This window comes from Anolis sagrei, chromosome 4 (genome assembly GCF_037176765.1).
Source record: "Anolis sagrei isolate rAnoSag1 chromosome 4, rAnoSag1.mat, whole genome shotgun sequence".
In the NCBI taxonomy this organism is placed as follows: domain Eukaryota; kingdom Metazoa; phylum Chordata; class Lepidosauria; order Squamata; family Dactyloidae; genus Anolis; species Anolis sagrei.
Window position 1 is genome coordinate 149,884,581 of NC_090024.1, and position 25,346 is coordinate 149,909,926.

The 25,346-nt window shown below is 40.6% G+C and overlaps 1 protein-coding gene across 2 annotated transcripts in view; it reads left to right on the plus strand.

Moving 5' to 3' along the window:
* Window positions 1–4,915: 4,915 nt before the first annotated feature.
* EVI5 (ecotropic viral integration site 5) overlaps window positions 4,916–25,346 on the plus strand; it is an 89,922-nt gene continuing 69,491 nt past the window's right edge. The window contains exon 1 of one of the 2 annotated variants that reach the window (XM_060773923.2): window positions 4,916–5,181. The gene's annotated coding sequence lies outside the window, so the exon portion shown is untranslated. The remainder of the gene's footprint in view (window positions 5,182–25,346) is intronic. The other variant, XM_060773922.2, reaches the window with a different exon arrangement.

A 25,346-nucleotide genomic window follows, 5' to 3' on the forward strand; every position in this document is an offset into this window, starting at 1 on the left:
CTATCCATCTATACTAGTCTCTCTCTTTTAATACTGCCTTCCATCTTACCAAGCATTTTTAAAGTGAGTTATGTCTTATCATCATATGGCCAAAGTATGGCAATCTCAGTTTAGCCACCTTCCCTTCTAGGGAGAAATCAGGCTTGATCTATTCTAAAAACTCCTTATTTGTATTTTCAGCAGTCCATGGTCTCTGAGAACTCCAACACATTTCAAATGAGTTGATTTTATTCCTGTCAGCTTTCTTCAGCTTTCACAACCATACATAGAAATGGGAAATATGATGGCATAAACTAGGGGTCCTCAAACTTTTTAAACAGAGGGCCAGATCATAGTCCCTCAAATTGTTGGAAGGCTGGGTTATAATTTGAAAAAAAACATGAATGAATTCCTATGCACACATTTTATATATCTTTTTTGTAGTGCAAAAAACACTTAAAAACAATACAATAATTAAAATGAAGAACAATTTCAACAAATATAAAATTATTAGTATTTCAATGGGAAGTGTGGGCCTACTTTTGGCTGATAAGAGAGGATTGTTATTGTTGTGTACTTTTAAGTCGTTTCAGACTTAGGTTGACCCTAAGCGAGGACCGGGTAAATGACCTTGGAGGGCCGCATTCGGCCCCCGGGCCATAGTTTGAGGACCCCTGGCATAAACAATCCAAACTTTAGTATTCAGTTATATATGTTTGCACTTCAGGTTCTTGTCTAGTTCTTCCACAACCACCCTTCCAAGTCCTAATCTTCTTCTGATATCTTGGCTGAAATCTCAATGCTGATTAATGACAGAGGCAATATTCAAAGGATTCTGCTCTGTTTCCCTTTGACACAGGATTCACATCTGCATATTTTAATCCTATATGATACCAAAGATTTGGGATAGGATTAACATATGCAGATGACACCATAATACTTGCAAAAAAGTAGTAAAACTTGGAATCATTACTGAAAAAGGTGAAAGAAGAAAGTGTAAAGGTTTACAGATGGATATTAAGAAAACAAAAATATGACCACAGATAATTTACACATCTGTAAAGAATTAAGCATTGAATACTTTGAGATTTTCCATTTCTGTAGTCAGAGCATCAGTTTGGAGTATGGTTATATTGAAGGGTTTTCCATGAAGTCTTATCAATACAGTGTTTCTCAAACAGTGCTTTTCCAAGTGTTTTGGACTTCAGCTCCCAGAAATCCCAGCCATCTTACCAGCTGTTGGGAATTGTGGAAGCTGAAGTCCAACACATCTGGAGGAGCACAATTTGGGGAAACTCTGTATTAATATGATCCAGGCATATTATCTTTTAACTGTTTTTGCTACAAGTCCCCTCACTATTAATTCAGGTATTCAAAGCGGGTTTATTATGTCTTGTTTTGCAAAGTATTAACAAGCGTTAACTATGGTTCCATTGCCGTTACTTCTTGGATTCTTTGCCAGTGGCAATCCACACTACTCTAGCTTCCCAGTAACTGTTTAGTGCATTTTGTCTGGCTCTATCATTCAATCCCACCACAGAAAGATTGTGCTATGGTGAGACAATGGGGTTTACAAATGAAGTCTGACTGCAACATCCTCTGACAGATGACAAATGACCAAAGAGCATCAGGATATTATAATGATCGTAAAAGTTATTCTGGATGATATAAGCACAAGCTAGGGAGGCTGAGCAGTTGGCTTTTGTCTACACCTAATGGGAAGGGCCAGATTGTTGTTTCTCACCCTTTAGAATTACTCTAGTGCAAATGACTTTTGCATTTTGAACTTGGTTTGCAGCAAGAGAGGGAAGCTTATTTATCGTGCTAGAAGCAAATTGAGAATATAGTTTTAATATATAAAAACCATAAACAAAGTTAAGAACTTGGCATTATACTAAATTTCCTTTGACCAGAAGCTGGCAACTTGGAGTGCCCCTGGTGTTGCTGTGAGGAGGTCCTCCATTGTGCATGTGGCAGGGGTCAGGCTGCATTGTAGTAGGTGGTCTGTGGTTTGCTCTTCTCCACACTCACATGTCATGGACTCCACTTTGTAGCCCCGTTTTTGAAGATTGGCTCTGCATCTCATGGTGCCAGAGCGCAGTCTGTTCCATGTTGCACAGTCTTCTGTGTGCCCAGGGGGGAATTTCTCATCTGGTCTCAGCCACTGATTGAGCTGCTGGGTTTTAACCTGCCACTTTTGGACTCCCATTTGCTAAGGTGTTCCTGTGAGTATCTCAGTAGATCTTAGAAAGCTATTTCTTGATTTAAGATGTTGGCTTGCTGGCTGATATCCGAATAGGATGGGCTGGAGATGTCAATGCCTTGGTCCTTTCAATACTGGCTGCTACTTCCCAATGGATACCAGGTGGTACAAAACCAGCTAAACAGCATAATTTCTCCAGTAATGTAGGGTGTAGACATTCTGTGATAATGTGGCTTGTCTCATTAAGAGCCACATCCACTGTATTCCACGCTGGGCCTGCGTATTCAGCAGAGTAGCAAAGCGCAAGGGCAGATGTCTTCACTGTATCTGGTTGTGATCCCTAGTTTGTGCCAGTCAGCTTTCGTACAATATTATTTCTAGCACCCACTTTTTGCTTGATAGTCAAACAGTGCTTCTTGTAAGTTAGAGCACAGTCAAGAGTGACTCCCAGGTATTTGGGTGTGCTACAATGCTTCAATGGGATTCCTTCCCAATGGGATGCTTGTCTGTTCTTAAGATGGAAAGCACAAGTTTGCATTTTAGATGGATTAGGAATCAGCTGGTTTTCCCAGTAATAGGGAGTAAGAGTGCCTAAAGCTTCGGAGAAGTTCTGTTCAACCATTTCAAAGCTCCCTGCTTGAGCGGTGATGGCATGATCGTCAGCATAGATGGAACTCTCTGTCCCTTCTGGCAGTGGCTGATCATATGTGTAAATATTAAATATTGATGGAGTGAGCATGCTTCCCCAAGGCAGGCCGTTCTTCTGTTTTCACCATCTGCTTCCATCCAGGAAGCTGGAAGATGAAGAGCGGAAGTGGAAGAAGGATTGAGGATCTGGACATTTAAAAGCAGCTGAAGAGACGGGATGACTGAGAATTCTCCCTGCCAAGTTTGTTTAGTAGGGATATGTGATGCAGATCTCATAGAAACTGACCAAGCTGGGTCTCTCCTATACTTAGGGGACTGGAGGTGAGGAACAGTAGCTCTTCGTAGAATGAAGAGTGGCCTGTTGTTATCTGATTGGGTAAGTTGCATGGTCATTGCATGCCCCCAGAGTCCTTCTTTTAGGCCTCAAAAAAAGAGGCTGGTGGTGTGAAATGGCGGAGGGTAAAGTGATCTGCAAAAAATTCCTTTGCTCCTAGCAGGAGCAGGGTGGCCGCTGAGGAAAAACCAGTAGGACGAGTGAGGAAAAGAAAATGCCAGCAGAAAATGCTTGCTTTCTCCTTCATCAAGGGAGCCTATTCTGTACTATGAAATGAATATTGTTTGTCCCCACTTTAACTGAGATGTCTCTACACCATGGGGTCCTGTGGGTAGTACATTAGTGAGACCCCACTCTTTAGGCTAAAGATTTCATGAGACTACAATTCTCATGTATTTATTTTCATGTCAGGAGCGACTTGAGAAACTGCAAGCTGCTTCTGGTGTGAGAGAATTGGCTGTCTGCAATGACGTTGCTCAAAGGACACCCGGATGTTTTAATGTTTTACCATCCTTGCAGGAAGCTTCTCTCATATCCCTGTATAGGTAGCTAGAGCTGACAGAGAGAGCTCAACCCGCAATCCCTGGATTCAAACTGTCAGTCATCAGTCCTGCTGGCACAAGGGTTTAACTCATTGCGCTACCGGGGTTTCTACAATTCCCATAATACCATAGCATTGAGCCACTGCAGTCAAAATGGGATTTTTGTGTGTGTCAGGAGCAACTTGAGAAACTGCAAGTCACTTCAGGTGTGAGAGAATTGGCTGTCTGCAAGGACGTTGCTCAGGGGACGCCCAGATGTTTTGATGTTTTACCTTCCTTGTGGGAGGCTTCTCTCATGTCCTTGCATGGGGTGCTGGAGCTGACAGAGGGAGCTCATCTGCTCTCTCCCTGGATTTGAACCTCCAACCTGTCCGTCTTCAGTCCTGCTGGCAAAAGGGTTAACCCAGTGTTTCTCAACCTCCCTAATGACCAATTCCCATGAGCAACATAAAATACTGAAAGGGTTTGGTGGGCATTGACCTTGAGTTTTAGAGTTGTAGTTCACCTACATCCAGAGAGCACTGTGGAACTCAAACAATGATAGATCTGGACCAAACTTGGCATGGATACGCAATATGCCCAAATGTGAACACTGGTGGATTTTGAGGGAAATAGACCTAGACACGTGGGAGTTGTAGTTGCTGGGATTTATAGTTTGCCTACAATCAAAAAGCATTGTGAATCCCACCAATGACAGAATTGGCCTAAACTTCCCACACAGAAACCTCATGACGAACAGAAAATACTGTGTTGTTGTAGGTTTTTCGGGCTATATGGCCATGTTCAAGAAGCATTCTCTCCTGACGTTTTGCCTGCATCTATGGATGCTTGCCATAGATGCAGGCGAAACGTCAGGAGAGAATGCTTCTGGAACATGGCCATATAGCCCGAAAAACCTACAACAACACAGTGATTCCAGCCATGAAAGCCTTCGACAATACAGAAAAGACTGTGTTTTCTGATGGACTTTGGCCACCCCTCTGGCACCCCCTCATGAACCCCCGCAGGGGTCTTGCCCCCCTCCCCCCCACGTTGAGAAAGGCTGTTGCAGGAGAATGAAAGACCAAAGTTGTCACAGCAGGCATGGAAAAGCTTTGGGGACGTGCGAGAGAGGCGGGACAGCCTGGCTTCACGAAGCAGAGCGGGAAGGGAGGGGGAGAATCGTGGCCCGAAAGCGGGGAGAGCAAGCAGCGGAGCGGCCTTCTGCGCCTGCGCGGGGTGTTCTCCTCCTGTTCGGGTTCTTGAGCAGCGAGCACCGCAGGCGGGGCGGAGGGAGAGCGAGGGAAGGAAGGAAGGGAAGAAGGAGAAGAGAAAGGCGGGGAGAAGATCCGACGAGGAGGAGGAGGAGGAGAAGAAGAAGAAACAGAAGAAGCAGAGGAGAAGGGAGGCAGCAACCAACAGGAGCAAACAGGAGCAGCCGAGGCTGCAAAAACAACCCATGCTCGCATCTCCCCTCCCCGGCCAAAGCTTCCAAGGTGAGCCGCGCAGGAGTGTGTTTGTGTGTATGTCTTGCTCTCTCTCTCTCTCTCTGAATCTCTCTCTCTTTCCCATATCTTTGCGGGTGGAAGAAAAGAGGAGACCCTTCCCCATTCAGGGGTGCATCCACACTGTAGAATCAATGCGATTCTAGACGGCATTTTTGCACGGTCTTTCTCTTCCTCTGCCCGAGGAGAGAAAGGCTGGGGGAATATCCCCAAACTACAACTCCCAGGATCCTACAAGTGATGCCAAACTGCATTCGTTCTACTGTGCACACTATACTTTTACCGCGTTATGATTCCGGTTTAACTCAGAATCCTGGGATTTCCAGTGCCAGGAGGGGCGTTTTGCCCTTCTCAGCTGGAGAGATCCGATCCACAGCCCCCCAGCTTTCCATAGAAGGTTGCCAGGGCCAACTAAAGCGGGATCGTCGCGCTGCAACAGGGCCAGCCTCGCAACCTCGGGGTCACAAAGAAGGACACTCCGATCTGGCTGCTTTTTCGGGCCTTGCGTAGCCAGGGAAATGGGCAGGATCCCAGGCGAGCTCCTTTGGGATCTCCCCCGACTTCCTGCCTCCTCCTCCCACTTAGGATCCACCGGATTTCCTCTGGGGCGGGGAAGAGAGCGAGTGGGGAGTGCCTGCCCTGCCTGCGTGGGTTTGCCCCTCGAGGCGATGGCGTCACCGGGTTTCCATAGAGAGCACCACCACTGACCTTCCTGCCAAGTATTTCCTCCCCTCTGTTGATTTTTTCAGGCATCTGCACTGTAGAATTAAGGCACTCTAACCCCACGTTGACTTCCCATTCTCAATGCTGTGGAATCATGGGGGTTGTAGTTTGGAGAGGCACCACTTTGTCAGAGAAGGCAAAATACCTTGGAAACTAGCGCCCCCCATTCTGTAGCACTGAACCACCACAGTTAAAGTGGTGTCAGACTGCATTAATTCTACAGTGTAGATGCATCACCAGATTTGGAGAGGGAGGAATTGTTTTTTTCTCCTAAAATTTCCCCTATGTGCACCACTACAAGATGCACATATTTTAATGGAGAGATGGGGGTGGGAGACAAAAAAAGTTTAGTGTTTATATTATTTACAATATTGTTATAAGTAATAAATTATTATAATACTATTTATTATATTATGATATGTTATAATAAATTATAATTATATAATAATATTATACCGCTATTTATTATATTATAAATTATATTATTATTTACTAGCCATCCCCTGCCATGCGTTGCTGTGGCCCAGTCTGTGTATATGTATTTGTTTGTATATAAATATATATATGTGTGTATATATTTGTGTATTTGTGAAAATATGTTGTTTTGCACATGCATTGTAATGTATTTTTTTTCTGGCTTTTAAAGTCTCTTCTGCTATATTTTTCAGTTTTTTATGAGTGATGGTCAATTGTTGACCTAATAGGTGTATTGTGTCCAAATTTGGTGCCAATTTGTCCAGTGGTTTTTGAGATGTGTTAATCCCACAAACGAATATATATATATATATATATATATATATATATATATAAAATATGTATTATATTACAATAAATTATAATATTATAATTATATAATATTATTATACTGTTATTTATTATATTATAAATGATAGTATTACTCAAAATATTTATTATATTATAATAAATAATAATATAATTATAATTACATATAATGTTATACTGTTATTTACTATATTATATATTATTGTAGTATTTATTATATTATATTATTATTTTAATTGTATAATAATAATACTATACTGTTATTTATTACATTATAACAACTTATTATATTATAATAAATAATAATATAATTATAATTATATAATAATTGTAATGTTATATTGCTACTTATTATATATTATTATAGTATTTATTATATTATAATATTTTAGCTATATAATAATATTATACTATTATTTATTATATTATAGATTGTAATATAATTACAATGATATAATATGTTATTATTACAAATTATAATAAAGTATAATATTATTATAATTATATAATAATTATATTAGTATACTATTATTAGATTATAATGTATACTCTTATTTATTATACTATTATTTATTATAATAAAGTATAATATTATTTTAAAATATAATAATTATTTTATTATATTGTTATTTATTATGTTATAATTTTTATTGTTACTATGGGCCAAAGCCATCTTTGCATATGCTTGATTCCATGGATTTTGTATTTCCTCCTGCTAAACAGATGGTTGGGATGAGGAGAAATATCCAGAAGGGAACAGGCTCAGACAAAGAGTTAAAAATGTCTGAGCTTCTGTTTTGGTCCTTTTGACCTTGCTTGGTTTACTCACCTTGTGGGGAGCCTCTTGTGTTTTCCTCAAGGACTAGATAGACTTTGATCTGGTTTGCAACAGCTAGGTTCTCCACCACTAACCAAAAAGTTATGCTTTCCTTTCGGTAGGAGCATTAGAAATTGGAAATGCTACCTCTCACTCCAATAACAGTATTCTGTGTTGATGAATTTACTGATGTGCATAAATTATGTCATCATGTAGGGAGAGATTTACATACCTTGTAGAATTAATGCGGTTTGACACCACTTTAACTGCTATGACCCAGTGCTATGGTATCTTGGGAACTATAGTTTTGCAAGGTCTGGACTATACTCGCCAAACGACAATTCCCATGGTGCTGTAGCATTGCGCCTCACAGCCAGTCATAAAATACCTAATTTATCTGGGTTCTGTATCTGTCAAAGAAGAGAAAATTGTGCATTGATTTCTGTGAACTCAGGTGACCTTAGCTCAGCAGAGCATCCATCTGTTAAATTGAAATTGAAGTTGCTACCTGAAAGATAGTCCTTGAGGTCTAGCTTTGTTTAAACATCATCTGGGCAGATAAGGACACTTTGATTCAGTGCCGTAGTCTGGGATATGTTTTGACTCCAGTGAGGAATCTGCTATATGATCGTATATAAAAATGTCCTGTGCTGTGGATGGAGAATTGGTTAAAGTTCAATAGCAGTTGACCCTCTGCAAGGAGAATTGGCTGTCTGCAAGGACGTTGCTCGGGGATGCCCAGATGTTTTACCTTCCTGTGGGAGGCTTCTCTCATGTCCCCAAATGAGAAGCTGGAGCTGACAGACGAGAGCTCACCCCATTTCCCGCATTTGAACCCCTGACCTTTCGGTCAGCAGTCCTGCCAGCAAATGCTTTAACCCATTGCACTACCGGGGGCTCCAGGCTGACCTGTTGATATTGTTGTTGTTGTCATCATCATTATCATCCTACCTCTTCCTATTGCTCAAGGTGGGGAACAGCAACAGATTAAAATGCAATACATAACATCAGTTGAGAATTCATAACATCAGTTTAAAATGACATATAATACCAATACATTGTAGAACAAGCACTCTACAGTCAGTTCTCTTCATTAATTCGGGTTATGAGTAGAGGACCCCTGTACAAATGGGGGGAAAACCGCAAATAAAGCCATTGCAGTTTTCTTACATAAGGGAGCAAATCCTTAGGATTTTCCAGGTCTTTCAGTCTTTCTCTGTGGTCAACTTCTACAGGAAGCTGGTCATAAAATTGCATTGACGGATGTTGTGATTCCTAGAGAGTGCCTTTTAAATCAAATCCATGAATAATCAAATCTGCAAAAGTCCAAATGGCAAACATGGAGGGACAATTGCATTATATATTTTTTCATGTCAGGGTGACTTGAGAAACTGCAAGTTGCTTCTGGTGTGAGAAAAATTGGTTGTCTGCAATTGGTCGTCTGCCTGGATGTCCTGTGGGAGGCTTCTCTCATGTCCCCACATGAGAAGCTGGAGCTGACAGACAGGAGCTCACCCTGCTTCCCGGATTTGAATTGCTGACCTTTTGGTCAGCAGTCCTGCCGCACTAGGGTTCAACCCATTGCACCACCAGGGGCTTTAAAAGTTATAATTTTAAAATTGTCTGGGTAGGCTTGCCAGAAGCAACTGATATTTAATCTTGTTTTAAATGCAGCATGCATATTCAGCTGTCGAATCTCTTATGTGTTGACTCACTATTCAGTGATTGATTGATTGGACGTATTCTAGTTGGAACTAGCCAACAGGATTCCTGCTATTGTCTACCAGTCTTTAGGTAGTTTAGCTAACGTTTTAAACTTTAGTGTGGTTCTTCCTAGTTGTGTCTTGGTCTAGTTCTGTTTGAATCCTGTGAGAAAACACGTCCCTGGGAAAGTGAAACACGTCGTATTTCTGGTTGAAGGTTAAATACTTTTGGAGATCTTCATTCCTAAATAGTTTCACCTTTTACATTTTTGTATTCTGTCTGGTTTTTTTGGAAGACTTGTCTCTGTACAGCTTCAGAAAACCTTGATCTATTCTAACCTTTCTGGGTCTTTGTTTAGCTGTTTAGCACGGACCTTGGGTTGTGTACTGTTATTTCTTCCATCTGACATGAAACTTGGATTTTTGTACTGTTTCCCCCCTTCTGATAAACCAAAATGTGTTTTGTTGAGCTTGCATAACAATGGTGTCATCGTAACAAGGAAAAATGCTGACTTCCTGTGAAAGACTTCTGCATTTTTTTTTCAAAAAAGAAAGCTTTTGTCAGCTGTTCTTCCATTTGGCATGTTGCAAGTTATCCAAGGACAGCTTTCCAGGAAGATTAGTTTGCTTGTAGGAAGGAGTTCGTGTTTCCTGAAAATTCATTCCAGAAGAGCTTGTGGCAACTTTGATAAGAGAATAAATTAGTTTAAGTGAGATAAGACGTTAAGAGAATAAATTAGCTCAAAGTAGATCTGATATTTTAAAGTAGATTTTTGCAAGTCAGTCTGATGGCTGCTCGTCTATTTTTACTAATTCAAGAAGGCCATTTTGTGGTGTTAATTACATAATAATAATAATAACAACATTAACACTAGTAATACAAGGATTTCAAGATTGAATTGCAAATATTCTGGCACAAGCCAGTAAAGGTGGTCTGAGTGGTGATCGGGACACTGGGTGCAGTGCCTTAAGACTTTGGCCTCCTCTTAAACACAGTTGGTGCTGACAAAATTACCATCTGCCAGCTGCAGAAGGCCACCTTACTGGGATCGGCATGCATTATTCGCCGATACATCACACAGTCCTAGACATTGGGAAGTGCCTGACATGTGAACCAATACAACAACCAGCAGAATGATTATGTTTGCTGTGTACTAATCATTTGCCCAGTAAAGGTGGTCCCAGTGGTGATCGGCACACTGGGTGCAGTGCCTAAAGACCTTGGTCTGCATGTAAACACAATCGGTGCTGACAAAATTACCACCTGCCAGCTGCAGAAGGCCACCTTACTGGGATCTGCATGCATTATTCGCTGATACATCACACAGTCCTAGACACTTGGGAAGTGTCCGACGTCTGATCCAATACAACAGGCAGCAGAGTGATCTTGCCTGCTGTGGACTCATCTTGTTTGGTTTCAAATGACAATAATAATAATCATCATCATCTTTATTTGTATCCCACTTTTCTCCCTGATCGGGACCCAAAGTGGCTCATAACATTTTAAAACAATATTTATCAACCATATATGTGTGTGTGTGTGTAAGAAAACAAAAACAATACGTAACAAAAACAATTTGATATTTTTTTATAATTTTATTAAAAAACTGTTTCTCTTTCTTTCTCTCTCACCATTTCCAAATATGTTCCAAATGAGCCATTCTCTCCGTGAGGCCTTCCTTCTGTATTCTCTTTGTATTGCTGCTCTCCTCTTTTAACTCTTATTTCTTCATCATCATAGTCATTATTATTAGTATGTTTATTTATATTCCACATTTTCTCTCCAGAAAGGAGCCTCAAGGCCATACCCTGTCCCCTTTTCTGCCTTCTACCTCTGACTTGCCTGTTTGCCTGCTCTTTAGATCTCTTTATTTCAATCTCTACTTTGCCTTGTGATCTGAATCGGCGCAGCATATCTGAAAAGCAGCGCCAACATCATGGCATATTTCAAAATATGTGGGCCAGAGTGATAGTGTAAATACTGGAATGCGGCCTGTGTGATTTTAATAATTGATGCAATTGTTTAGATGTTTTAATTGTTTATTTAACTGTATGTTGTTTTTATGGCATTGAAGTGTTGTTATTGTGTAAGGCCGCTCTGAGTCCCCCTTGGGTTTGAGAAGGGCAAGGTACAAATGTGGTAAATAAATATAAACATTTGCCCACCCTATTCCCACTCCTAATAGATATGTTGTTAGTGTATGTGTGGGAAAGAGCTGCACAAAGAGGAATTCAGAATCTCCCTTTGAACTAGCAAATGGAATGGAAGCAGGCTGTAATCTTACTTTTGTGCAGGACTATTGTGAAAAGACGATAGCCTGGCGAGACTGACCTTGAGGAGAAAAACAAATCTTGCTCGAGCTGAACAAAGCTTGTTCACTGGGTTAGAAGCATTATCTAAGATATTCTAATTCACTCTACAGAGGCTGCAAAACGCAGTAAGGGATAGATGGTACATTACATTGCCATGAGATTTATAACTCATTTGACTCCCCCTTTATACTAAACAATTGGCTAGAGGACTAGCAATTTGATAGAAGATGTTTTAGCTCTTTTCCTTACTTGTTGCTACAACCAATGTTTGCAAATCAATGCCAATGCATGGTGGCCCTTTCCTAGAGTTTTCTTAGCCAAGTTTATTAGCCTTCCTGTGAGGATGAGAGAGTGTTGCTTGCCCAACTTCTCCCAACCAGTATCCATGGCTAAGCCAGAATTGAAAGTCTCCTAGAATCCTATTTATTTATTTCAAGTATTTGCACCCCGTTCTTCTCACCCGCGAGGGGGGACTCAGAGCGGCTTTACAATAGGCAACCATTAGATGCCAAACATCAAATTAGACTATCATAATTAAACAACAGTTAAAGAGTTATAAACATTCAAAGATTAAAAATTAAATTTTAAAATTCCACCAGTTTAAAATCATGATCCAGGATCAGTTCATTGCCAGTTGCATAGGTCCTAGGATGCATCTACACTGTAGAATTAATGCAGTTTGATATCACTTTACTTGCCATGGCTCAGTGCTATGGAATCACAGCGGTTGTCATTTATTGAGGCACCAGCACTCTTTGGCAGAGAAAGACAAACACCGTAAAACTACAACACTCAGGATTCCATAGCATTGAGCCATGGTGGTTACAGTAGTGTCAAACTGCATTATTTCTACAGTGTAGACGCACCCCTAGTCCTATACTCAAACTACAGTTCTGCTCTGGCTTCTTAGAACCTCATCAGATGGTTTTAGGGCTCTGTTTCCATGCTTTGCAGACATAGAGCTCCACAGGAGTCCCACAGTGGCCATCACGTGATGTAATGGCATTTCTGGTGGACTCCGTGTTGTTTTGATTCCACAGTGCATGGGAATGGAGGCCTAGAGCTGTCTTCAGGAGTCTGGTATTACACAACTCCAAGTGGGTTAAAACAGGGACAGATGGGCAGAAGATGGAGAAGGGATGTGGGATGGATGGCCATCCTAGAAGATTGGGAAAGATGGTGGGAACTAAGGAGGATGGTTCCCTCTGCTTTCCCCCACTTTCCCCCCATTCATCTGATGAGATTGTTAGTATCACACAATTTTGTTATTCCCAACTGCAGCATTGCAAGGGGTTGTAAGGAGTGCTTAAGTATAAGTATAATGGCTGTATCTCTCTCCCCTTGCCTCCAGATAGTAGCTGGAAGAGCGGAGGACTGAAAAAATGATATGGGAATGAAAGGTTATACAAATATCTTCCATGTGGTTTTTTGGTCTTCAAAGAAGCAGTTCCTTCCATTGCATACAGCTAAATGAAGACGTCAAGAAGTTGAGCATGATGCCCCATCATGAAATATGGAGCCCCCGGTGGCACAATGGGTTAAATCCTTGTGCCAGCAGGACTGAAGACTGACAGGTCGGAGATTCGAATCCGGGGAGAGCGTGGATGCACTCCCTCTGCCAGCTCTGGTTCCCCATGTGGGGGCATGAGAGAAGCCTCCCACAAGGATGGTAAAACATCAAAACATCCGAGCGTCCCCTGGGCAACGTTCTTGCAGACGGCCAATTCTCTCACACCAGAAGCAACTTGCAGTTTCTCAAGTCGCTCCTGACACAGGGGAAAAAATCATGAAATATATTTGTCTATAAAGTAGTTCAGTGTTTGTTTCATTTCTGTTGCTAACCAATGTACTTGCTGAATTTGCATGAAGATTTCCTTGTGATTTGTCACTGTTTTAAGATTTCTTATAACTGGGGCCTTGATCCATGCCACCAAAATTCCTCGTAGTGTTTGAGAGCTGAATAGGCATATCTTCAAGTGATGGGGCACTGTATTTTTCTTTTGACCCAATTTCCATATCTTCCGCATGTCATTTCCTCAATATTTATGTTTAGAAGCTTCATGTTTTTCTCTACAAATGGTGATTGACAGAAACCACATAGAAGAGCAGGATTGCATTGCACACTTGCACAGTAACCAAAAACAGAAACTAGAGGGAAGAGGAACTGCAGAAGGTCAGAATCTACATAACAGTTTGTTCCAAGCCTTTTCTGAAACTACTTCAGTTTATTTTTGATCCAGAACAGTCCCTGGCATGTCACACTAAGGTTTTCGGTCTGGATTTGTGAGCTCCATAAAGGTGTAAAATCAGAGTAAACAGGCATGCCAGCAGTGTGCATACATTGCCATGAAATCCACTGTTGTCATGGCTATGTGCTTTAGCTTCTGGGAATTTTTTGAAAAATCTATTGCATGTGGGTGTGTACGCTTTTCCAGGAAACTTTGTTATGTATGTTTATACTTATAGATGAACAGATTTGAATAAAATAATACCCCACATCAGTGGGGAATACCCTTCTGGCTGGCCAAAGTTATCAGAAACAACAGATACTGTACAACAAAATGCCATTGAATTACCTGACTTTTAGTCCCAGCATAGTATGAAGTTGCTAGAAGTCCTGCTGGTTACTCCCAGGGGATGTATACCATAGATCAGGGGTCCTCAAACCTTTGAAGCCCGAAGGCCGGTTCACAGTCTCTCAGACTTTTTGGGTGGCTGGACTATAGTTTGAAAAAAACATGAACGAATTCCCATGCACATTGTACACATCTTATTTGTAGTGCAAAAAGACATGAAGGAATAATACAATATTTAAAATGAATATAATAATAAAACTTTATTTATATTCTGCCCTATCTCCCCGAAGGGACTAATGATGGATATGAACAATTTTAACCAACATAACCGTACCAATATTTCAGTGGGAAGTGTGGGCCTGCTTTTGGCTAATGGGATAGTGAAGTGAATTAGGATTGTTGTTGTTGCGTGCTTTCGAGTTGTTTTAGACTCAGGGTGATCTTAAATCAGTGGTTCCCAACCTCTGGTCCATGGACTATCAGTGGTCGGCAAGAACAAAAATATGGTCCGCGGCCTCACCATTACTACACTGGTGCCTCAAAACCACGCAACGACGAGAGCAACAGGGATGTCGGGAGGGGAGAGGCTGACTACCCACAAAAGATTACTACTACCACATCAGCTCTAGATTGACCCTTTGCTTCCTAAAAGGGAAATCTCTAGATTCACAGACCCAACTTGTGGTCTGTGTATCACCAGTGGTCCCCAAGAACGAAAATATGGTCCTCACCATTACTACACCGTTGCCTTGAAACCATGTGGCAATGAGAGTGACTGGTCTCACAAAACTCTCTTATGGTGCTGAGGCAACGAGGATGTCAGAAGGGGAGAGGCCGACTACACACGAAGGATTACTACTACCACATCAGATCTAGATTATTAAATATGGTTTTCTGTGGGTGAGCAGATGGCGCCTACTGGGTGGCATATGTTCTGTATCAGAAACTAGAGCTGATGTGGTCTATCCAGTACACACCAAATTACCAAACAAAATCTAAAGTTGACCAAAAACGGATTCATAATCCTTTTGGTACTAATATTGGAGAGTGATTCCTGGTTATAATGGTCCCTGGTCAAAAAAAGATTGGGAACCATTGCCCTAAGTCCAAAGTTTAGGGCGGGGGTCTAGTAAATGGCCTTTAAGGACTGCATCCAGCCTGTAGTCCTTAGTTTGGGGACCTCTGCTATAACTTATTCTGGAGAACCTAGCAAATTCCTAGAGAAACCATTTTCCTCCAGGTGTGGATACCTGCAGATATGGGTTTTGTGGGAATCTTACTGTATTTTGTCAAATTGATTATTTGCAACATGTCTATTTGCATTTTAATCAAAAAGACATGTATCTGCTGTAAGCCCTACACTTTTCTATGTATCTACTGGGAGTTAAGCCTTACTGATTTCAATGTGGGTCTTTCTCTAAGGTCAAAGCTTTCTTTCTAACTTTAGTGAAAGAAGGAGAAAGGGGAGATCTGGATTTTCATCCAGTGGCCCAACATTATGAAGGGGCTCACTGAGATTTCCTGGCCTGCATTCACCCTTTGAACACTTGATATGTAAAGACCTCCAGTTCCTCACAAAATGTTGCAGTGGAAGGCTCAGGAGCAGTGCATTGTAAGCAGTGATACATGACTCATCCCAAGTCAGCTAATCCATTCCTCATGAATTGCCCCAAAGAGGCAGCACATTAGTATATGTCTCCCATTTGTTCTTGCTGGAGAACACGAGGCACATATGTTTTGTATACCTTCATCTCCAACTTATGGCAACCTTGAGATAAATATTTCACGGGGTTCTGTTCCTCTGGAGTGGAGACCGTATGACCTGCCCAAAGCCACCCAGTGTGTTTTCAGGCTGAGTGGGCACCCTGGTCTCTAGAGCTGTAATCCAGTGTACAATCCGCCACACCTAAAGCTAATAGTATGCAGAGATGCATGTATGCACATGCTTTGGAGGCTAGAAAGAGAGAGAAAAGATAAGTTTCTTAGAGATCAGAAGCTGAAAATAAACTGGATGTAAACTGCACATTAAAAGGATCACAAAAACCTGGATTACAGGGTAAATCAGATTAAAAAAGGATCATCCTTATCCCAGGTTTAAACTGTAATAACAAAAGGGATGGATTGATTTGGGAGCCAACAAATATTGCGTCAGTACAGGGCTAAAAGCTTTTCAGTCAATGTAGTTGGTCTCAAAGAGTTCTGGAGTCTTTATAAATTGTCTTCTGTTTGTTTCAGTATGGGCAAAGCATCCCAAATTACTGATGTAGATTCCCACTTCCTTTTAGATTGATTCATGCTATGAACTGGATATCAACAATACATTCTCTGAAAGTAGAGGAGTGGGTGGTATTACTAGCAATACATTTATTGGAAGTTGGGATTACTTCCCAACTTCCAATCCCAACTTCTGATTACTTCCCAACTTCCAATACTATTAAAACCAGTATATATGTTTGCTCATAAACGTGGGTGGCTGACATTGTGAATCTATCTTAGACGTGTCTCCTAAAATAGAAGTGAGGAATGTGTGGCCCTCCAGATGTTAGCATAGCTCGTGGAGAGGGATGGAATTTGTAGTCCCACAACATCTGGAGGCCACACATTTTCAATCCTGTTCTAATGGCTGCTTTTTTCATCAGAATTTTGAATTAAAAATAGAGTATATGAAATAGTTTATATATTTCCATCAATGGCAATGTGCATGGGATAAATCCACGAGGAGACTATGGCCCCTTCTACACTGCCCTATATCCCAGGATCTGGGCCCAGATTATCTGCTTTGAACTGGATTATATAAGTCTACACTACCAGATAATCTGGAATAAACAGATAATCTGCGCTCAGATCCTGGGATATAGGGCAGTGTAGATCCAGCCTAAATCATCACCCAGAAATCGAAACAGGGAATCCAAAGTAACTTTTGCTGCCTTCTGTATCTGTAAGTCGTGACAAATTTGCAGGGCATTTTAAAAGGAATTGTGACTGGATGTCCATTTTGCAATGCAAGTGGTTTATGAGTGGGAGTTTTTCCAGCGCATAGAATTGCAACATGCAGATTACAGTGAAAGTGATTTTTTTAAAAGGGAATTGATACAGAGTTGCAAATGCAACCATACTGTATACATCCTTTCAGTTTTAATTAGCCTAACCAGACAAGAAGAAGAAAAATACTTGAAACCCCTTTCAAACCTTAGAAAAACACAACTGGTCTGAGAATAGTCTTATATATTGCTTAATATTTTTTAGGTTTGTGGTAAAAAAAAAACCAACAATATTAAAACATGGGTGGGAATCATCTGGTTTTCCAGATGTTGTTGGACTACAAATCCCAGCAGCCCTAGACAGTTCTGAAAAATGCTGGGAGTTGTAGTTCAGCAATATCATGAGGGCAACATTCTCCAGCATTAGAACAAGTGTAGACCACAGAGAAACTAAAACTATTGAAGCCTTAACACTGAAGAGTTGGAGTCTTGATGATACCATATATAGTGTAGTTCAGGGTTGTATGCATGACTATTGTCTTGATGGCAGGGTATAAAAAAATCCCTGTTCCTTGTAGACTGTTCACCTCCAGCTCCCAGGTAGCTGTTGGTCCCCAAAGGTCAGTCTCTTGTTGCAGGTGTTCACTAGTGAAGAGGAAGAAGGGTAACTGAAGTGGTCAAGGAGTGGCCTGTCTTTACTGGAATTTGAACTGGGAGTCAGTGAGGAAAATATTATTCTTTCAGGTGGACAATGACCTTGTTTGGACCCTTCCACACAGCCATATAACCTAGAATATCAAGGCAGATAATCCACAATATCTGCTTTGAACGGGATAGGCTGAGTCTACTTCCATACATCCCATTTCAAAACAGATAATGCGGGATTTTATACTGTTCTCTGGAAGGTGCCTTTTTTTTCCTTCATGCTGAAATGGGTAGCCTCTTGGTCACGTGAGTTGCCCACCTCACTCCTGACATCTGCCCAGAATAAAAGAAGTGTGGTGAGACATATCTGGAACATTACATTCTGCAACCATGATGCAGAATCTCAACCAGTATGTATATGTAGAATTAGAATTGAGAAGAATATACTTTGTAGTACTATAAGATCCCTTGTAACATGGACCCCATATGTGTGGTTTCACTTACCTATACCTGGGAAGTGGGGGGGGGGGCTTATGGTTGAAGTTCAAAACAACTGGAGGACCAAAGGTGAGGAACCACTGCTATAGATGATGCCTGTCTCAGAATCTCTTAGGGCCCTTCCACACAGCCCTATATCCCAGAATATCAAGGCAGAAAATCCCACATGATCTGAGTGTGGACTGAGATAACCCAGTTCAAAGCAGATATTGTGGGATTTTCTGCCTTGATAATCTGGGATATAGGGCTGTGTGGAAGGGCCCTAAGTCCCCCAATGAACTGTGGTATGCTGGGACTATAAACTAATTCAGTGATATTTTCTTGTACCTGTGGTTTCAGGTTACCATTGTCTGACAATATATCTTCTGCTTCTTATGTTGTCATAGCTTTGTTTTGTTTTTGTTTTTTAACAAAGGAGCTTTTTTCCTTTTTCCTATCTACTCCAACAACGTTTTAGAAGTTTAAAGGCTTTGCATTTGAAAACAGACAATCTCCCTCTCTGTCATGCAGCCCATCGGACATTGGCAAAGGTTATTGGTTTTCAAAACAGCAGTGCTGATGGCAATAGATTGAGTCCAGTCCATTGCCAACAGGTCAGAACAAGTAAAGGAGGCCTACAGTAGACCTACCTCAAGGCCCACTCAAAGATGACTTATGGTGAGAATTCTGAGCTCCCTTGAGATCTTTCATCAGATAGAAAAATCTTGAAATGCCATGTGAAATAATGAATTGAACTAGTGGGGGAGTTGCTACTCACCTTACCTTGGAGAGCCAAGAATAGGAAGAGCAGGAATAAGCCATGTTCAAACCAGTCAGAGTATTGCTCTCAGCATTTGGAATGTAATTACAGGTTGTCAGTGTGTACCAAACGTTGCAGGCATCTGTTGTAAGTGTGGTTGGTGCTCACTCTTCCCATGCACATCACAAATAAGGGCTTTGGAGCTGCTCATGTTGCAGATATGGGACAAGATGTTTGGTCCCTAAATATTGGACTTTGTGTACAAAAGAGGAGAGCTGGCAAGCCTAAACTCACAGAAATGTCACATCCAGTTTTATCAGAATATGTAGGTTTAAATCATGCCAAGTTTCAGTCTTGGAGCATGGGATTTCAATACCAATTTGAAATAGAGTCCCTCATGTCCCTCTAAGTTGGGGCAACAGTCACATGGTCCATGGATCACATTCACTCCCATTTATTTTTGCAGGTCCTAGACAGCTTCTGTAGCATACATTGTCAGTGAAAATGATGGGCTGAAGAATTGTTGTTCCAGGAGTAGCAATGCCTCTGGTTCACCAGAACCTAAGGTAGACTTTTCTGCTATCTTGTTTTATATTAAATTCCTGCTTACCCTGATCATTCAAGAAAGAGATACTGCATTTATAGAGAAAGACAAAGTAAATAATTAAAAAGTTATTATAAAAAAGTTGCCATTGGTAAAGTATCAGTGTCCTTCCTGATACAACATGATGCTTTTAAAAGTTAGATTTCATATTTTTAGATCCAGGGTGGACAAAGCGTAGGCACATGCAAACACGGGTTGTTTATCTAACTCTTGACCTTGTAGATTCCTCAAACTGCCCTTTTCCTGGTCAAGCTTCCTGGAGTAGCAGCTCACCATTTAAATAGGTTGAATTGTTTAAATAGATTGCAGGGTCTTTTTAATAAAGTTTATTACCCACACAGACACATGAGTAGAGGGAGGCTGAGAAAGTTCGACTTGTCCGAAGTCACTCAGTGCCTTTTCTGACCTAGTCAGGATTTGGATGTTGGCTAAATGACATTATGTTACTGAATCTTATTTTTCTGAATTAATTAGGGGGAGTACTGATATCTTCATGTCTTTAACAAGTCATCTAGGATAAGTAGAATATCAAGCATTCCTATAATTTTGTATAAAACTCTCTGAACATACTTAGCTAGCCTCTTTAAAATGACATATTTAATGTTTTTTCTCTCTGAGTGCTAATGAATATCAGAATTATCTGCACATCCTGGAATATATTTTATGTTATCCACGCTCTTCATAACTAAACGTTCCCAGTAATGTTTATTTCACAACCAAAAATATAATATTATGAAGTCTAAAACTCCTTTGGGGCTTTAGTATTCCATTTCCTCTGGAATTTCTCCCCACAAAGCAATAGGTGTCTAGTTTATACTTGTCTGGCAAAGATCTCACTTAATTATGTGTGGCATTGATGTTTCAGAATGACAACACAACTTACTGGAACTTGATATTTACAGGTACTGAGAATACATGGCTTCATTCAAGTAGCTTTCTTTCTTAATTTGACACAGTGAAACCTGTAAGGAAAGTAACATGTCTGTTGATTGAAAACACATGTGTCAGTCTGCTGTGGCTAATGAAAACCATAGGTATTGATAACCAAGCAGACTGAGATACATGGTACACCAGTAGAGCCCCATGAGGGAGGGATTGTAGATATATCCATGTGTTTGACATCTGCAGAGCCATTAATAGTCATTGGCCAACTAGTCATTATACTTTGAAAATAGAAAGGAGTAGCCAATGGGATAAAATTACAGAGCTGCCGTCTACTCTTACTATAATATGATTATCCTCCTCGTAGTTTGGGAACTGTAGTTAATTGAAATATAAATATAACAAATATAACAAATAACAGCAATATAAAACAATAAATAGAACAATAGATTAAAAACAATTAAACATTATTATCACACAGTTCTTGTGGGTTTTTTCGGGCTATGTGGCCATGTTCTAGAGGCATAGAGGCAATGCCTAGAGGCAATGCCTCTAGAACATGGCCATATAGCCCGAAAAAACCCACAAGAACTGAGTGTTTCCGGCCACGAAAGCCTTCGACAATACATTATTATAGTCCAGATTTAAAAGATTTATTTCATACTTTGTCACCATCTCAGCCACTCATTTGGACCATTTTGAATTTTGGCGCATTTCAGTTTTTAAATTAAGGGATATCAACATCCCAGTCATCTCTAGATACTTATTGTTAGGGTCTTTTTAATATGCACACCAGGTTTCAAGTACATAGCCTCCATATTCTTAGAGCAAACCACTATCATGGGGTTTTCTTGGCAAAATTTATTCAATGAAGGCTTGCCCTTATCTTCCACTGGATCCAAGAGATTATGACCTGTCCAAGGCCACCCACCGAGTTTCCATGCCTGACAAACTATTGGGTTTTAGTTTCTTGGTATCCAACATGCAACCGCTCCATCACCCTGGCAATGTGGCTTCCAAAGTTTCTTTCCTATGACAACCCTAAGGCAACCCTATCATAAGGACTTTTGTGGCTGGGAGTTGACATGTCCAGGGTCACCCAGCGAGTTTTCATGGCCAAGTGAGTATTTGAACTGTGATCTCCAGAGTCGTCCCACACTCAAGTCATGCTGGCTCCTTAAGCAAAGTTTTATATTAAGATATACACACCATCTTATTATTATAATAGAATAAACTGGTTAGAATTAAACTGCAGTGATGTATGGCACTGCAAACATGAAGTCAATGAAAGTCAGTGGTACTTGTGGTTGAATGCATATTTTGGCCACTGGACTTTTAGATTCATTTATTTTGTTATGATTTGATTAGTGTATTTGTTCATAGAATTCAAAGAATTGGCAGTGGCCAATTCTTTGAGAAATGTTACTAGCTCCTTGTTGTAGTTAATCAAACCAAAACAACTGGATCACCTTATCCATGGGTCAGTGTAAGTACTGTCCAAGAGGAGCTATCACTTTCTCTGTGTAGAGTGGTAAAGAAGCCTTAGTCCATCTTGGGAAAACCTAAAAGATGAACTGTTGTGCTGGAGGAAAATTCTGAGAGTGCCTTGGACTGCAAGAAGATCAAACCAGTCCATACTTCAGGAAATAAAGCCCAACTGCTCACTGGAAGGAGCAAATGAAGTACTTTGGCCACATAATGAGTAGACAGGAAAGCTTAGAGAAGACAATGATGCTGGGGAAAATGGAAGAAAAAAGGAAGAGAGGCCAATCAAGGTCAAGATGGATGGATGGCATCCTTGAAGTGACTAGCTTGACCTTGAAGGAGCTGTGGGTGGTGAAGGCCAACAGGGAGCTCTGGCATGGGCTGATCCATAGGGTCACGAAGAGTCGGAAGTGACTGAACAAATAAACAACAACAACAAAAAATATACTCATCCATTCTCTCCACCGTGGCACTGCTTCTGGCGTTTTTGAATGCCAAGGTGGAGAAATGATTTTCATAGACACATGTGGTACTTATCTATTGATCAAATCATAATCCATAATTCTGACCCCAAAAGCTGCCTTTGACGTATACTTATACACAAGTATATATGGTAGTATAAACTGTAGGTTTAGCTTGAATTCTGTGGGGTACTACTTGAAAGCCATGTAACTTGGTAGGCAGGGGAGATTATTTCTAAAGCTAGATTGGTTTAAGTAGTTGATCCATTGACTTCCATAGCTAGTGCTCTATTTGTGAGAGGTGGGGTTTACTGTGAATTATATAAGCACTTCTTTCATCTCTGCTTGTGGTAAGCATGAGTTCTTATTCATAGCTCAGTAGCAAACACGTAAATGTTTTCTGTGTGTCCTGAAGAGAAGAAAATCTTAGAAATCCTTGACAGTCTTTTGAACATTATCCGACTTCACTGGCTTACCTGCAGGGAAACCCCTATGGTACTTTTTCCTGTAAGATATGCTTGCTCTCCTTTAGATCTGATCAGTTCAACTGACTTTGGTAGAATCAAATACATTTTTGCTTATGTTCTAGTGGAAAGTGAATTTTGATGTTCAGATCCCATTAACCTCATTAAGTCACGAAGAGATCTATCATAAGTCAGATTTAATAATATGCAGAAGGACAGGATTTTGGAGCCTTGTTATTTTCCTTTTCAGGCCAGGGAAAGTTTGAAATATATAACACCCAGCAAGATGCATGCATACATTAGAATGCTTATGTGTGTTCTAATTCAGACTTTTTGAAGGACAACTATGAAATTGCTTCTTCTGTTCTTCAGCAATAACCAAAATATTTTGAAGAAATGCGTGCACTGGTATGTAAATAAAGTACCAAAACAACTAGAAAGATCTGTGCTAGCAGTACCTTCAGGAGAAGGTTCCTTAGAACAAAGGCACTGGATATAAGGCCTGTTTGAAAGCCTGCCTGTGCTATAGGTGGCATGCACAAACCATTTGGAAAGGGGTCCCACACATTGGGGTCCAAGGTTTGGAAAGGCCTTTCTTTTATACCATAAGAAGCTCTGTCTCTTGCTGATGAGCAAGTACTCAAGTACTTGGCAAAAATATAGAGGGTTAGTTATATAAGTGAACATAGGTTCACATTTTGTTCTGTAGTTATACAGTCGTAATGTGGACTTAACAGTCTCGTAACTGCTGAGAATTTATGGGGATATCAGTGACCAAACATGACTCTCAAAACTTTCCTCTTCATGCTGGTATCGTCCCAAACAAAGATTTTCTGAGTTGCTTCACATTGAGGCATTGTGAAATGATGCCTGCAGGTTTATAGCTTTCATGGGATACTCTTAAGACAGTGGTTCTCAACCTGTGGGTCCCCAGCTGTTTTGGCCTACAACACCCAGAAATCCCAGTCGGTTTACCAGCTGTTAGGATTTCGGGGAGTTAAAGGCCAAAATATCTGGGAACCCACAGGTTGAGAACCACTGCAAGACAAGAGATTGTAACAAACACAACAGCATCTTTCTAGCTGACTGTTCTCAGTGAGTCTCATGGTTGGGAAAATGCTGCTCACTTTGTTTCCAAGTATAGGCAGTCCCCAAGTTACAAACATCCGACTTACAAACGATTGATAGTTAAGAACAGGATAAGACAACAGGAAGTAAGAAAAATCTATTCCTAGGAAGGGAAATCCACTCCTGGAAGAGTTATCATTGGAAAAAGGTATCACCACAAGGTTTATTAGCAATCCTTGTTTCCACAGCAAGCCAAAATTTTTCCAATTATCATAGGGACAGAAAGTAAGGTGAAATCTGCTGAACAGGAACGCAGAAATAAAAACAAACATCATAGGGATGTTCATTCTTCCCTATACTATCCAAAGCTAAAATACATTTTTGGCTGGAGTTAAACTTAGAAATGTACCTGTTCCAGCTTACAAACAAATTCAACTTAAGAACGAACCTACAGAACCTATCTTGTTTGTAATTTGGGGACTGCCTGTGTTCCAATCTGCTTTAGTTGGGGCATTGCCAGGCTTTTTTTTCTGTGTCAGGAGTGACTTGAGAAACTGCAAGTCGGTACTGATGTGAGAGAATTGGCTGTCTGCAAGGATGTTGCCCAGGGGACACCCAGATGTTTGATGTTTTACTATCCTTGTGGGAGGCTTCTCTCATATCCCCACATGGGGAGCTGGAGCTGACAGAGAGAGCTCATCCGCACTTTCCCTGGATTCGAACCTCCGACCTGTCAGTCTTCGGTCCTGCCGGCACAAGGGTTTAACCCATTGTGCCACCGGGGGTGGTTAAAAAAGTGGGCTTTAGGTGGTGATGTCACCAAATGTAACTCGGATTGCTGAGCTACATCATCATAATTAAGTCATATCTCCAGGACATAGTTCTGCATAAAGTAAATAATGCTCTAGTTGTAAGCTATTGCACTTTAGTAGTTAGGTTTATGATATTATTTAGAAAATATGATGAAAAAGTATCAAAAGGAAGGTCTATTTTTGAAACAACCTATTTTGCCTATTTAAATTGTTTTATATTGCCTTGCATTGCTGCTTATAATGGAGGGTACTAGTGTGTGTCCGTGTGTGTGTATTCAGGATAGACTCGTTTAAATCAAGGCAATGTAAAAAAGCAAAACCAGCCCTTTCAAAACAGAGCTTTCCTTTCATATTTTTGTAATATTTTATAAACAATAATATGGACACTAATTTATAACCAGCTATGACTGTGTCTGCATTAATATACATACATGTGTGTATATATGTTTGTGTATGCATGCACACAGGCTAATACTTCCCTTTGCAAGCAGCAGTGCTATATATTTATAGGCATTGCTTCTTACAGAGGTGGTTATTAGTTTAGTTCCTATTTGCCATTATCTCCTTGTAATTGGAATGCATGGTACAAAGCTGTCTCATAC